At 45.6% G+C, this 11,881-nt stretch overlaps 1 protein-coding gene and 1 long non-coding RNA gene across 2 annotated transcripts in view; both read right to left on the bottom strand.

Annotated features, from left to right (window-relative positions):
* The window catches only part of LOC111251036 (uncharacterized), an 85,615-nt gene that overhangs the window by 5,592 nt on the left and 68,142 nt on the right, over positions 1-11,881 (bottom strand). The window lies entirely within an intron of this gene.
* On the bottom strand, positions 9,048-10,330 carry LOC147755213 (uncharacterized). The gene is made up of 2 exons (XR_015327861.1): positions 9,947-10,330; positions 9,048-9,638 (listed from the first exon to the last, which is right to left on the bottom strand). It is a non-coding gene; the product is annotated as an uncharacterized LOC147755213 (long non-coding RNA).

Raw genomic sequence — 11,881 nt, forward strand, 5'->3', positions numbered from 1 at the left:
CATCCGAATGGTCGCTGGTGCCATGTGGCCCGGATCAGGACGTCAATTTGTTAGGATGATTTTGTCCCAATTTAGTGGAAGTGATCGTATAGGCAATTCAAGCAAATCCTATATCAATGTTCGACCTGCTTCTATGATTAGGTCTGTCTATGAACAGGCAGACGTATGGACATTTTGACTTTGATTACTGTTATCCGTTCGCTGCTGCTCCCTTTTTGTCGAGAGACAAAATATTTGTTTTTTAAAAAATTTGATGAGACCAAAAGGTTCAGCTGAGAAATGCGAAGCAGCAGTTATAACATGTGTGAGGATGAAGAGTAAAAAGGCCCTAATCCGAAATTTATAGGTTCGATTTGTTTTGTTTTATCGCCATTGGCTATCTGCTTGATCTGCTGCTGCTGCTGCTGCTGCTGCGCGCACACGGTAGAAGCAGAAGAGACACCACACATGGCCAACTGCTTCATTCCTTTGTATTGATTGCCTTCCTGTCTGATCTGTAGGAGAAGCGCCGTGCATCGTCGCGCACCGTGTAGCTATGGCTCAACAAGAATAACAGCGCACGAGGCGCGAGACAAACAGACGAGGCTGTATATAGGACGCAAAAATGAAGTGCTGCTGTTGTTGCGGTGCATCGCGAGCCGAAGGAAGCCCAGAGGACGTCAAGCCGCCACAGAACACACGACCAACGGCAGTAGTCGCACCACGAGCGGTACCAATCCTTCAGTACGGAAGTGAGTGAGCAAATAAACAAGCAGTATCCTATACGCGTGTTATTTGCGACGAAATTACTCTCGGGTCCGTTTGTGTGAGTGGATCTGGTGCAATCTGTGGCGTCTGGTGAACGCGCCCTTCAATAAGGACACGCGGCCTACCGAGCGCTTGAGCCTCCGATCACGAAGTCAAACACTTGCTGAAGAAGCTGAAGCGATCGAAAAGTTTTGATCAGTGATACACACGCGTGCAGCAAAAAAGCCAACGAAGTAACGAACGTCGGGTCAACGGCAACAAGTGTTCGCTGCTATCACAATGGTCATTCGTCTCGAGGCCGACATTTGTATTTGTCGCACACACAGGCACACACGCATAATTAATATCGACAAAGAAAGGTGGCTACGGCAAATAGAAATGCGCAATAAACTTTCTCACATTACGGTTTCCCTGCAAACCTCAAAATGGATAAACTAATATATCTATCTATATATTCTAAGAAACTAAACTCCTTCAATTCCATAACTACACTTTCGCAGCTTGCCAAGGTACCCTGGCAAACATTATCTTTGATTGATGTTGCCCAATGCAGTGCATCTGTAAGGTAACAGTACTAGTTAGCGCTGACGACCCACGACTTCCTGTTGATGTTGACGTTGACGTTGACGACAAGTGGGAAAAAATTCAAATAGAACCTTAACGAATTAGTCATCCGTTCGCCACTGGCGTTTGATACGACACTAAATATCTCTAATGTAATAGACGGCTGTCAGCCGTTATTAGTCTACTTAGTAAGGTTTCCGTCGCGTCGGTGTTGGTAAAAGCACAACATCATTTTGCTCCGGATAGAATCACTGAGAACCCATCGCCGTCCTTTACTGTTTGTTGACGGCGTCTTTCTAATACTAGACGCCAAGTACGCTGCGTCCGTCGGCGGTAGCTGAACGGTGACTTCAGACGACGCACTCTTTCCTCTATATACCTCATCTAGAACGAGTAACGTTGATGTTTGATGACACCGGAATTAAATGCTATAAGGACCCGGACACACGAAGAGCACCGTCAACGTGTGCTACACCATCAGAGGTAGCCGACGTTAGTGATCAACTTCATTTTTACTTTACATGTAGATGTTCGCGAACGCTTTCAATCGAATTGAAGATTTTGTTCGACTCAGCTGACAATAAACTTGGGTCGTAATACCCTTGTCGACTTGCAACAGGGTAATCCATGTAACTAATAGTTAAATATAAAGAGCTTAAGTGAAGAAACCATTTGTAACTTAATATGTAAATACAGCCACTTGCAGCTCTTGGTGCAACGTCAAATATCTCAGATTGAAACAGAATTTTCCCTCCGCGTCCGATAAAAACCTGTTGCAACAGCAGATTGACGGGGAGCTCTCAATGAATGATCCCCGCTCTCGCCGGTGTATAATATCAGGCGTTCGTAAATACGCGGTTTTGATCTAAATTACTTTAGCGCCTTGATAGAGCTTTACTGTTTGAAAGACGTGCGCGCCAGCTGATTTCAGTGTTACAAAACCACCGAACGTACCCCCGTTCGCTACAACTTGTCATTGCCGCTGCTGTTGACACTTCAAAACGAAAGCCCCATGTTATTGCCCTTCAGCGACTTCATTTTTATTCGATTCGATTCGATTGCTGCCGCCTACAGCAATAAGCGATTCATTCATCTTTTTGAATTAGCGCGCGCAACCATTTTCTGAAGCTGCTCAAGTGAGCGGTTATCACAAAACGCCTGGCTGCGAAGCATTTGCTTCATAGAGGTGTTAGGTTTGCTTGTCGCTTTTATTATTCCTCGAACGAGAGCTATATAATACAAATGAAAAATTACAACGGGACCCAAATATATGTTTAAGGTGGTATGTCAAAACTGAGAATTTCTCTAATGCGTTGTATCAAACAAAAGTAGATATTTTAAGAAAGCTCTTCGCATGCATTATAAGTGTCATTCCTGACGATCATCATGATGATAACGACGAGTTGTCAGTAGCGAGAGAGCACCAGAAGCAGCAGCGAGAAGATAACAGGTCCGGCGGCGGCGGCGGCAGCAGCAAAGTGACGTACTATATATATAAATCGATAGATCGGAGGAGGAGATAAGGAGAGGGAATATAAGGGTGGCTAAAGTCGATTTGTCGAAGTAAGGTCATGATAAACAGTACGCATTCGATACATAAAACCGGACAAGGAAAGGCCCCGGAGATGGACATCACTCGCATGTGGCCTATCGTGACAACTATACCGCTATCGTAGTTGTCGTGGACGCCCGAAGAGCAGATACAGGACTTCGATGTCCCACTAGTGGAAGTGATGGTTGCAATAGCACTAGCAGTAATCGTACGTTGCTGATGCGTAAGTGTTCAGTAATGCGTTGAAGCGTTTAACGAAAACCAGCAGTGCGGCGTTTCAAAATCAAAAACAAAATCAGCGAATTAGGGACTGATGCCGGATGGCAAAGACCGGTTCGATGATCGCGGCCGTCCTTCGAGTGTTCGTGGCCAGGAGCGTGGCACACGTGGTAGAGGTTATAGTAGCGGTAGTAGTAGTAGTAGTAGTATAAACAGTAGTTGTGGGGACGGTAAGTGGTAACTTTACGATTTTAAAAGGCGGTGGGAGGTGTGACTAGACGAAGAGACAGGATGGACCCACCCAGTTCTCCGTATTTGGTGGCAATAGCAGCATTATACAGCCTGCTATGGTCGACAAGCGCAGTAGACAGCTATAGATGATACAGATATTAATTCTGTTCGTTTTAGTTCTTCTCGTGCACGCAGTCTGATCGGCGCACGAAGGTTTTACAGCTATAGCAAGACGAGCTCCGATAGTCGCACCGATCGTCTGTGACATCGACTGCGGGAGCTCTGGGCCACTAACCTGTAACAACAACAATTGCTACCGCTTCTTCTATGTGATGATACAATTATGTGATCCTGTTAACGCCACTGCCGCCGAGAGAAGGAGGCATGCATACATACACATACAGGTACGCCAGGAACGAACGCGATACGCAGGCAAAACCAGCAACGTAACTTGTTCGCGTAATATACGCAAATGTACAGCGGCCGGCTATTAAAATTACTTTTTTTTTCTTTTTCGCGTCCTTTTGTTCAAATCAAACACTTATTCAGTCACTGTATTGCCCCAAATTATAGCGAATTAGCTAGCCCGCCTCACTGTTGTTGGCAGTTAGCTGATATCGTTGGTGGTCACGATTGGTGGGGTCGCCATTATCATCGTTATCACAATAATGATCGTACTAATAGCATCATGGCCCGTCAAGGAGCAGTTTCCAGTTGCAGAAGATATATTATGAGTTAAAAACAGAGAAGTGATGTTAAATAGTGGTTCTCCTCCTTAAGTGAACGTGTATGTGTGCTTGTGTGCCTTTTTTTTGACGAGCTAATGCGCTTCCATGACTTGCACCGCCGTGCGGTGTCGCTATTATATATATATATTCACGTACTATATTTTAGCCAATCCAGGTGATGGCTCTTCAGTTGGCGAAGCACTTGAGTGATATTATCTAGTAAGAGCTAAGCTTAAAGGTAAACCAGAGTGCTACGATCTGTCAGCGATACTGTACACAATCGCGTTAATACGATGGATCGCGATAGCAGACGCCGTATGAAGCGATTGCAAGAGTGCCAGTTGAAACAGCCACTTCACGTTCGCTCTTGATTCTCGTCAGCATAATTCCCTTTAGCACAATTGCCGCAACAGTCAAGTCATCTGTGAGAATGGCATTGGCGATGCCAGCTAACTTAAAGGGCACTTGACTTTATCCGCATGCCGGCCACGCAGGAATGGCCTCCCTTATTCCGGGTCCCTAAGGGTATGCATCATCATCGTTGCAGTTGCCATCATGCATCAATCGGTTTCGTTTGATCTGGTTGCCTATTTTGTTCATCCATCATGTAAACACCATCTGTTCTCTGTTGCCTGCTTTTTCCTCTATGTTTATGTCCACATATACCTGACCTGCTCCGTACTCCTGTTCAGCCAGCTGAAAGCTGCTTGCGATCTTCACAGCTCAAACAAAAATGTGTCAGTTTGACTTCACATATCGGTCGAACACATCTCATCTGCTCCGAACTCGTTGTCGAATCGGCTGTTGGACGATGTCCCAAGTAGCGAAGTCCCATAATGAATCCTATCCGCTATAGCCTCCGAGCCGCCACTAACACAACATGGCAACGCTGAAGTTTATGATTCGACTACCCCATATAATAGCTAGTTCAGTGCATCGATCGCGCCAATTTCTGAAAAGATTGGTGCGAAAGCGAAGGAGATCGTTGAGTTGGCGGCCGACAACCGACGAGTATTTCAGCAGGGGGTCCAATCAACTCGTTAGCAGCCGAACTTACGCCGTGACCCGGAGCGATTTTGTTCACTTTGTTCCTCATCACTTTAGTTCATTTTGTCTGCCTGCTCACCGCCGCTTGGCACGTGCTTCGTCATCACTGCGTACCCTCCTCCTTCATATACAGACCTAAACCAAAACGTGCACAGACACGCCGACGCTGACAAATCAGGACCCACAATGGGACCCACTGTGCTGCTGAAATCTGCGAGTGTACCTATTAATTAAAATACTTATCACACCGCAAACGCCACACCGCAGTCCTGAATCGTACTAGCTAGGTGGGAAGCAGTGACCCGTTTATGCCACGTCAGCAAGTTACGACGTGCGTTGGAGTAATCTTGTTATTAATACTTCAAATTTCTAAAGACCATTCAAACTAACATTGCACTTAGATGATTCAGGTTTACGAAAATAACCTCTGTGCTTGCACTCTGTGCTACCTGTTAAGGCTGAATTATTCCTTTAAACTGCAGTTGATCAGCCAAATGAGAAAAAACTAATAAGCGTCCCTTTTTGTTCTTCATTTCATATTTTCGAAAACAGCGCATGCACAAAATCCGTATCGTAACATTAACTAAGAGACTCAGCTTCCCTCCGTTTCTTTTCCGACCACACGCGACCTCTGGATTCGAACTTTCCCTCTCCACTGACGTAGAGGCTGTTGGAGGGTCGTAATCCGCTGTGCGGAAGCTCTCATGGTAAGCATAATGTTGCTTGCTGAATGGGAGAGGCGCAAGGGAAGTTTGAGGGAACTGAGTGGTTGATGGGTAAGTGAGTGTTTGTGCGTTGGTTAGCAGCCGGCCGGGTGGCCGGAAGAGGAACGGAAATGGCCATAGACCTTACACACAGCGTCATTCGGGGCAGGACGGGTGGTGCCGCTGGTAACCATGCCTATTCTGTAATTTACTAGATACGATATACAGCGGTTCCCGCTATAGTTACTCAAGTGAGATGTTAACTCAGGCTAGCACCTAGAGCATAAGACGACGGCCTGCTCAGATTTGCGCTAACTTCTGTACGATGTTGCAGTGCTTTCAGTGTGCCTATTGAGTGTTGAGTGTCTATGTACACATATGGCGCATGCAAGTCTGTAGAAAGGACAGTGAATGGAGACGGGATGTGGATCGATGGCAGGCTGGGGGACGACACCGAGATCGCGTGTTGTAGGCCGGCCAAAAAGGGACGCTGAAGTTCGTCACACAACACGAAACCAGTGTGGCAAGAGCATTGACGGTCATTTGAAGGGGGCCAACTCAAACGCGTGGCAAATCAAACGAAGGTCATACAGGCCAGTGGGGGGAAGTCGAAACATATGAGCCTGAACGAGTCCTATTGCTGCTGGATAATGGATTCATTGCGACTAAGAATTCACTAACAACTTTCTCTATCTACAGATCCATGTGGTGTACATCTGTAAATGTATATACACAGATATATATACACACGTATATATATGAACACTTACTCGGTCAAGCAATTATTTTGCTATAAGCTTTTCTGATGGCAGACGATTCTATTGGCGCGATACGAGTAGGCTCTTTTGTATGGATGACGTCTTTGTGAAACTGAGCGAGAGATGTACGAGCGAGCAGTTGACTATGAAGTTTGGGGAAGAGTTGGGGAGTTCGATAGCTTCGCAAGCGGATACCCTTCTAGAGTGACATGGGTAGTGAAGATTTGCGGGGTCAGCATCGTAGCCTCTTCGACGAAAAAGCTTTCATACTTAGCTATGTCAGGGAGTGCCTTTAATACAGAAGGGTCAAGCTCAAATGTTGGTCGTACATAATTCCATCTGAATTGAGACTATAAGTCATGAACAGTTCGTGTGTGGTCAAGCGCGCGATAAGTAGAAGAGTTGCATTAGCTATTTAAGATGAAATAGGACCTCGTAAGTGGATGGCCTAGCTACACCAATCGGCTGCGCAACACGATCAGTTCAACTTGTTGGCCAGCACGATTATACATAGTTACATATTCATCGTATCGCCTTAGCCATTAGGCGAGTGTCACTTTGAATCACTAACGAGGTTCTCACGGAATCGGTTTACGTTGCACAGATGCAATTCGCAAAGCTCAAGGTGTGACTCAAACCGGCGGGAGAGCTATCACACAGAAACCTTTTAATCTATCATGGCAGGTGAAGAAAGATGGACAAGCTGTCGCCAACAAACCCAAACCAGTAGAATCCCGGCTGATGGAACATACCACAGGCCCAGTACTACTTTTGAATTAGATTGGTCTGAGAGAGTAGAACACTCGATGCTGCAAACAATTAAGTAATAATAGTAATAAGTGATCACCTACAACATCTACGAAAGACTTTGTCTCCGATAATTTCAAGTGATCCCACGTAGAGTTACTTGCCAATGATTTGCGCTGACACACAAAGAGGACCAAACTGGCCTAGCTTCGATTGCTATGAAGCGTATTTTTTTTTGCGGGTCGGTAGCCGAACTGCTGATTCGTCTGAGTTCTGAAGTTCGTTTGTAGGCAAGCCAATCCGATCGTTCGACATGTACTACATCATCAGGAAGCCTAGTTCGTGCCGTTGTGTGGTTCATCAGGTCACTGTTATCGAATCAGCATTAAGCGATGAATAAAATCGTTATGTCGATGGTATTTACTGACGATAATCACTAAATCTTCGCAAATTTCTCAGAACGGTTACTGCTATTATAGCTACCATCGCTTGACTTCGCATTGGAAATCCTGAGAAGATCTTGGTCAACCCCGATTGAGACGTGTTTTTGCGTCCGTGTGGGTGTGATAGTGTGTCTGTATGGTGTGTGTGTGTGTGTGTGTGTGTGTGTGTGTGTGTGTGTGTGTGTGTGTGTGTGTGTGTGTGTGTGTGTGTGTGTGTGTAGAGTTCAATCGAGATTTTGAAGGACCGCGCTTTTGGTCAAGCCACGCCGCACCACACCACCGCTAATTTATGAGAACGAATCAGATATTACTCTTGTTCTCCACCCCCGTCTCCCGCCCTTCCGCCCAACAGCATTTAGGGTCGAACCTCGTTTTGTTTTAGTATCGTCACTCATTTGGTGGTTAGATGGCAAAGTCGGCACAAGGTAAGGCGCCGTCGCCATCAATGAAAAATCAACTGTGACCTTTTACTCCATGAATTAGTTCACCAACTGAGTTTGAGGATCGGAGCAGAGGCGTTTCAGATCTTCAATGCCCGTTTACGTCTCGCGTCTACGTTGCGATACGGTGGTACACGATGATAAAAGTTCATGGCGATGCGACAGCGGCAGCAGCAGCGACAGGCTCAATGATAACAGGCATCTTGTCGGGCGTTTCCTGTCAACGCGTGATAAATTTATGTCTTAGGGGGATGCATTCGACGCACAGCTATACAGACAGACGAACAGAGAAAGAGAGAGATAATAAAGGGGAGGGGGGGGGGGGGTGCTAAACATTCGAATGAACGATCGCAACAGCATCAAAAGCAGAAAGATTCTATGCTCGACGGGTTTTGAGGAAAGCTACTACCCAATGGGAGAAGGCTAGGATGTCATGACGTGAAAATGACAATGAAATCTGAAGCAACCAAGATCCACACAGAGAAAAGAATCTGCGTCCTGAAAGGCCATTATTTTCGATAATTAACAATGAAAATCGTTGAGTGTAGTTCAAAGAATGGAGGTACAAAAGATACGTAACATAAGAAAATAGGGTTATTTCTGCAACAGGGAAAGGGAGACACATTGATAGTAAAACAAGTAGACGGATAAAAGCCTAACAGCACTTTCTTTAATTTATGACCTAATTGAAAGTAAGTGTGACCTCACAACGGCCAATGGCAATATCAGCCACTTCACCGAGCCTTTTTGTTAGTGTCACGCTGTGGGCCCACTGATGCCACAGCTACGGTTATCAACCTGCGTTTCACACATATGCAAAGACCTTGTGTGTGGGCATTGTGCCCATTTTGGTCTATATCAATAGTCTTTGACGACAAGTTTTATTATATACGGATGAAGTTATTTGTTTGGGCGAATTGAGGAAAAAAGGTTATGGACCAAGGCCAAGCAACATGATTTGCTGAGCTGCTGAATATTATTTACCATATCATCTCCAGGATACAATCGATGCTTCGCAGCACTTTGTCTGTGATAAACTATTACTCGTATATATATGTTTTTAATCATAATTACATACTCGCAATTCACGCTAAATTTGACATGAAGGAATATAGTTTGTCGCCGTTTTCCGTGTAATTCGGTGATGCAGTATAAAGTATTTTAACGTTTGGCCGGTTCGACAGAAAGCAGAAGACGGTGCATGCGTAGAGATTGCCCCAACAAGACAGATTCGGTACCAGTTATTCAATAATACACTTCTCAACCTTTGTTTTCAATTGGTCACTTTAGAAAAAGTAGTTTAGCCACTTCAGTTGAAGCAAAACAGCAGGACAAAATTGAAGGCCTGCCTGCATCCGGCTTCGAAGGGTCGGATGAAGCAACGTGGGCTACGTATCACTCGTACGATGAACGATGGTTGGCGAAGATTTGTCGCCCTTAGCTTTAAAGGTCTTCTTTCTGAAATAGAGTATACGCAAATTGATTGTCGAGGCAATGTGGGCGAGCGACGACAAGTGAGTGAATAAGTAAAAAAAGGGGATGATCAAGAACAATTCGATACATGCGAGAGTAAGATCAGTTGGGCTTTTCTTTTGCCTATCATATAGAAGAAAATAGGTATCATAGCGAAAGTTGGAGAAGCTGTTCTGGATTTGGTGTTTTCTGGTCAGCTGTGCTCACGCCTCTGTAGCTGTCCTTTTTAATTCTATGATCTATGATTATTTCGACCATCTTTGTCCAATTATTCGTTCACAATAATAGAAAACCTTTCATAGCAGACGTAGCCAGTCGCCGTTACTTCGTGTTGTTGTATCCCCCTGATCAACGGCGACAGTGGCGGCGATGATTCCAGTTTCTGAAGCAAAAGGAATGAACGTTTGCCCCAAGATCAGCAGACGACGAATCGAAGGGGCAGAACACGAATGGAGGCGACGAAAACATTTTATTATTGCGACGCAATAATAAAATGTTTTCGTATTGATTCGCTTACGAACCGCTCGCTCTAACGCTGCCTCGACGAATCTACTGGAGCCGCAGCGGTGGATAAATTCTGTGGCTATCACCACCACCGACGTCATTATCATCAGCAGTAGCAGGATCGTCGTCGTCATCAGCGTCGCTATTCTACTGCAACTAATACTATCACTACTACTACTAACAGCAACTGCGGTAGAAGGAACAAGCGGTCGTGTTAGTCTTTTCGCCGCGTCGGCTATTGCCTCCTCCGTCTCCTCTCGTCCTCAGGAATACGATTTTCTTGATGTTTCTTCGTCTGTTTCGTTGGCGACATCTGTGACTTTCTTTTGGTTGGACCCTGTTGTGTTGCTGTCTCTGCTGCCACGACTCTTCTTGGCTCGTAAAACGCTTCGAATGACGTTCGTGTGGGCGAACAACGTCTTGATAATAATATCAATAATACGCTAGGGCTACAGCAATAAGTAAGGAAAGCGACGGCGGCGGCGGCGGCGGCGGCGGCGGCGGCGGCGGCGACGACAAAGAACGAATAGAGCGGGAATTCGAAATAGTCGCGGGCGTGGAGAACGAGCGAGGAGGACACAATGCGTTGTACTCGCCAATGGCATACGGACTACGCGGTACGGTCACAGACTAACAGCAATCAGTGAGCTGTTAACACCGTGACTACGTTGGCGATTACCGCTACTACCAGCACCGTCAGATACAGATAGTATGCAGTACAACTTTAAGAGCATTACGGCTGCTGCAACAAAAAAAGAACCCTGCCATTTTGGGCCAGGCTCGCCTTGCCTCGCTCCCTGGCTCAACGGCGACAAGTTCAATTTCACTCTGACAGGTTTAGTTCCAGCAGAGCGACTTGCGTGCCACCAGAGGGATACAGTCAGTCAGTCAGTCAGACGCACACGTATAACCAGCGAAGCACATCAAATGGGACACGCATGGCCATCGCCGCCGTCTTTACCGGTCAGAACAGCGAGCAAAGACATGAAGTGGCCTACACAGGCGCAACCGCCACGATTAAAAGTGTTGTTGTCATTACTGGTGGTGAAATCCTAATTTTAGCGGACGTGAACAGCTTGAAGAATTCTCTCAATATTGCTTTTATGTTTATGACTGGCACGTAACCATACCGATAGCCTGTATGTTTTTTGTTCACTTCACATACATGTAATTTGTTGGTACATACAGGTTTTTAGGACATTTCGTGACATGAACACTCTGAATAAACGTTTACCTGACGTAAATCCTATTGGTAAATTAAATATTCCCAATAATAATAATTCTATGCGGTTCGGAAGAGTAGAACACGTATTTAAAAGCTATGCTACCATTCTAGTAGTGTTTTTAGCATCGATGCGCCCATATGTGTGTGTGTGTGCGCGCGCTTATACATATCTATATAGCGAGCGAGCGAGCGAGCGACCGACCAACCGACCGACCAACCGACCGACCGACCGACCGACCAACCGACCGACCGATAGACAGACTCTCTGTCTTATAAATGTCTATTAAAATACACGGCGCACCGGTCACGCGAAACGCTAGACATCACACATCAATACAAAAAGGATAACAATATTCTATTAGAGGTCGCAGACAAGACATTACATTATATGGACAACATTTTCTGTCTGCTGTCCGTGTGTTGAAAACATGTGATGAGGCTGAGCAAGACGGGGAAGGGATCGATATAAAGTGTTTCGCCGACGCCAACGATTACGGCG

Source organism: Varroa destructor, unplaced genomic scaffold, assembly GCF_002443255.2.
Source record: "Varroa destructor unplaced genomic scaffold, Vdes_3.0 BEIS01000005.1, whole genome shotgun sequence".
In the NCBI taxonomy this organism is placed as follows: Eukaryota; Metazoa; Arthropoda; class Arachnida; order Mesostigmata; family Varroidae; genus Varroa; species Varroa destructor.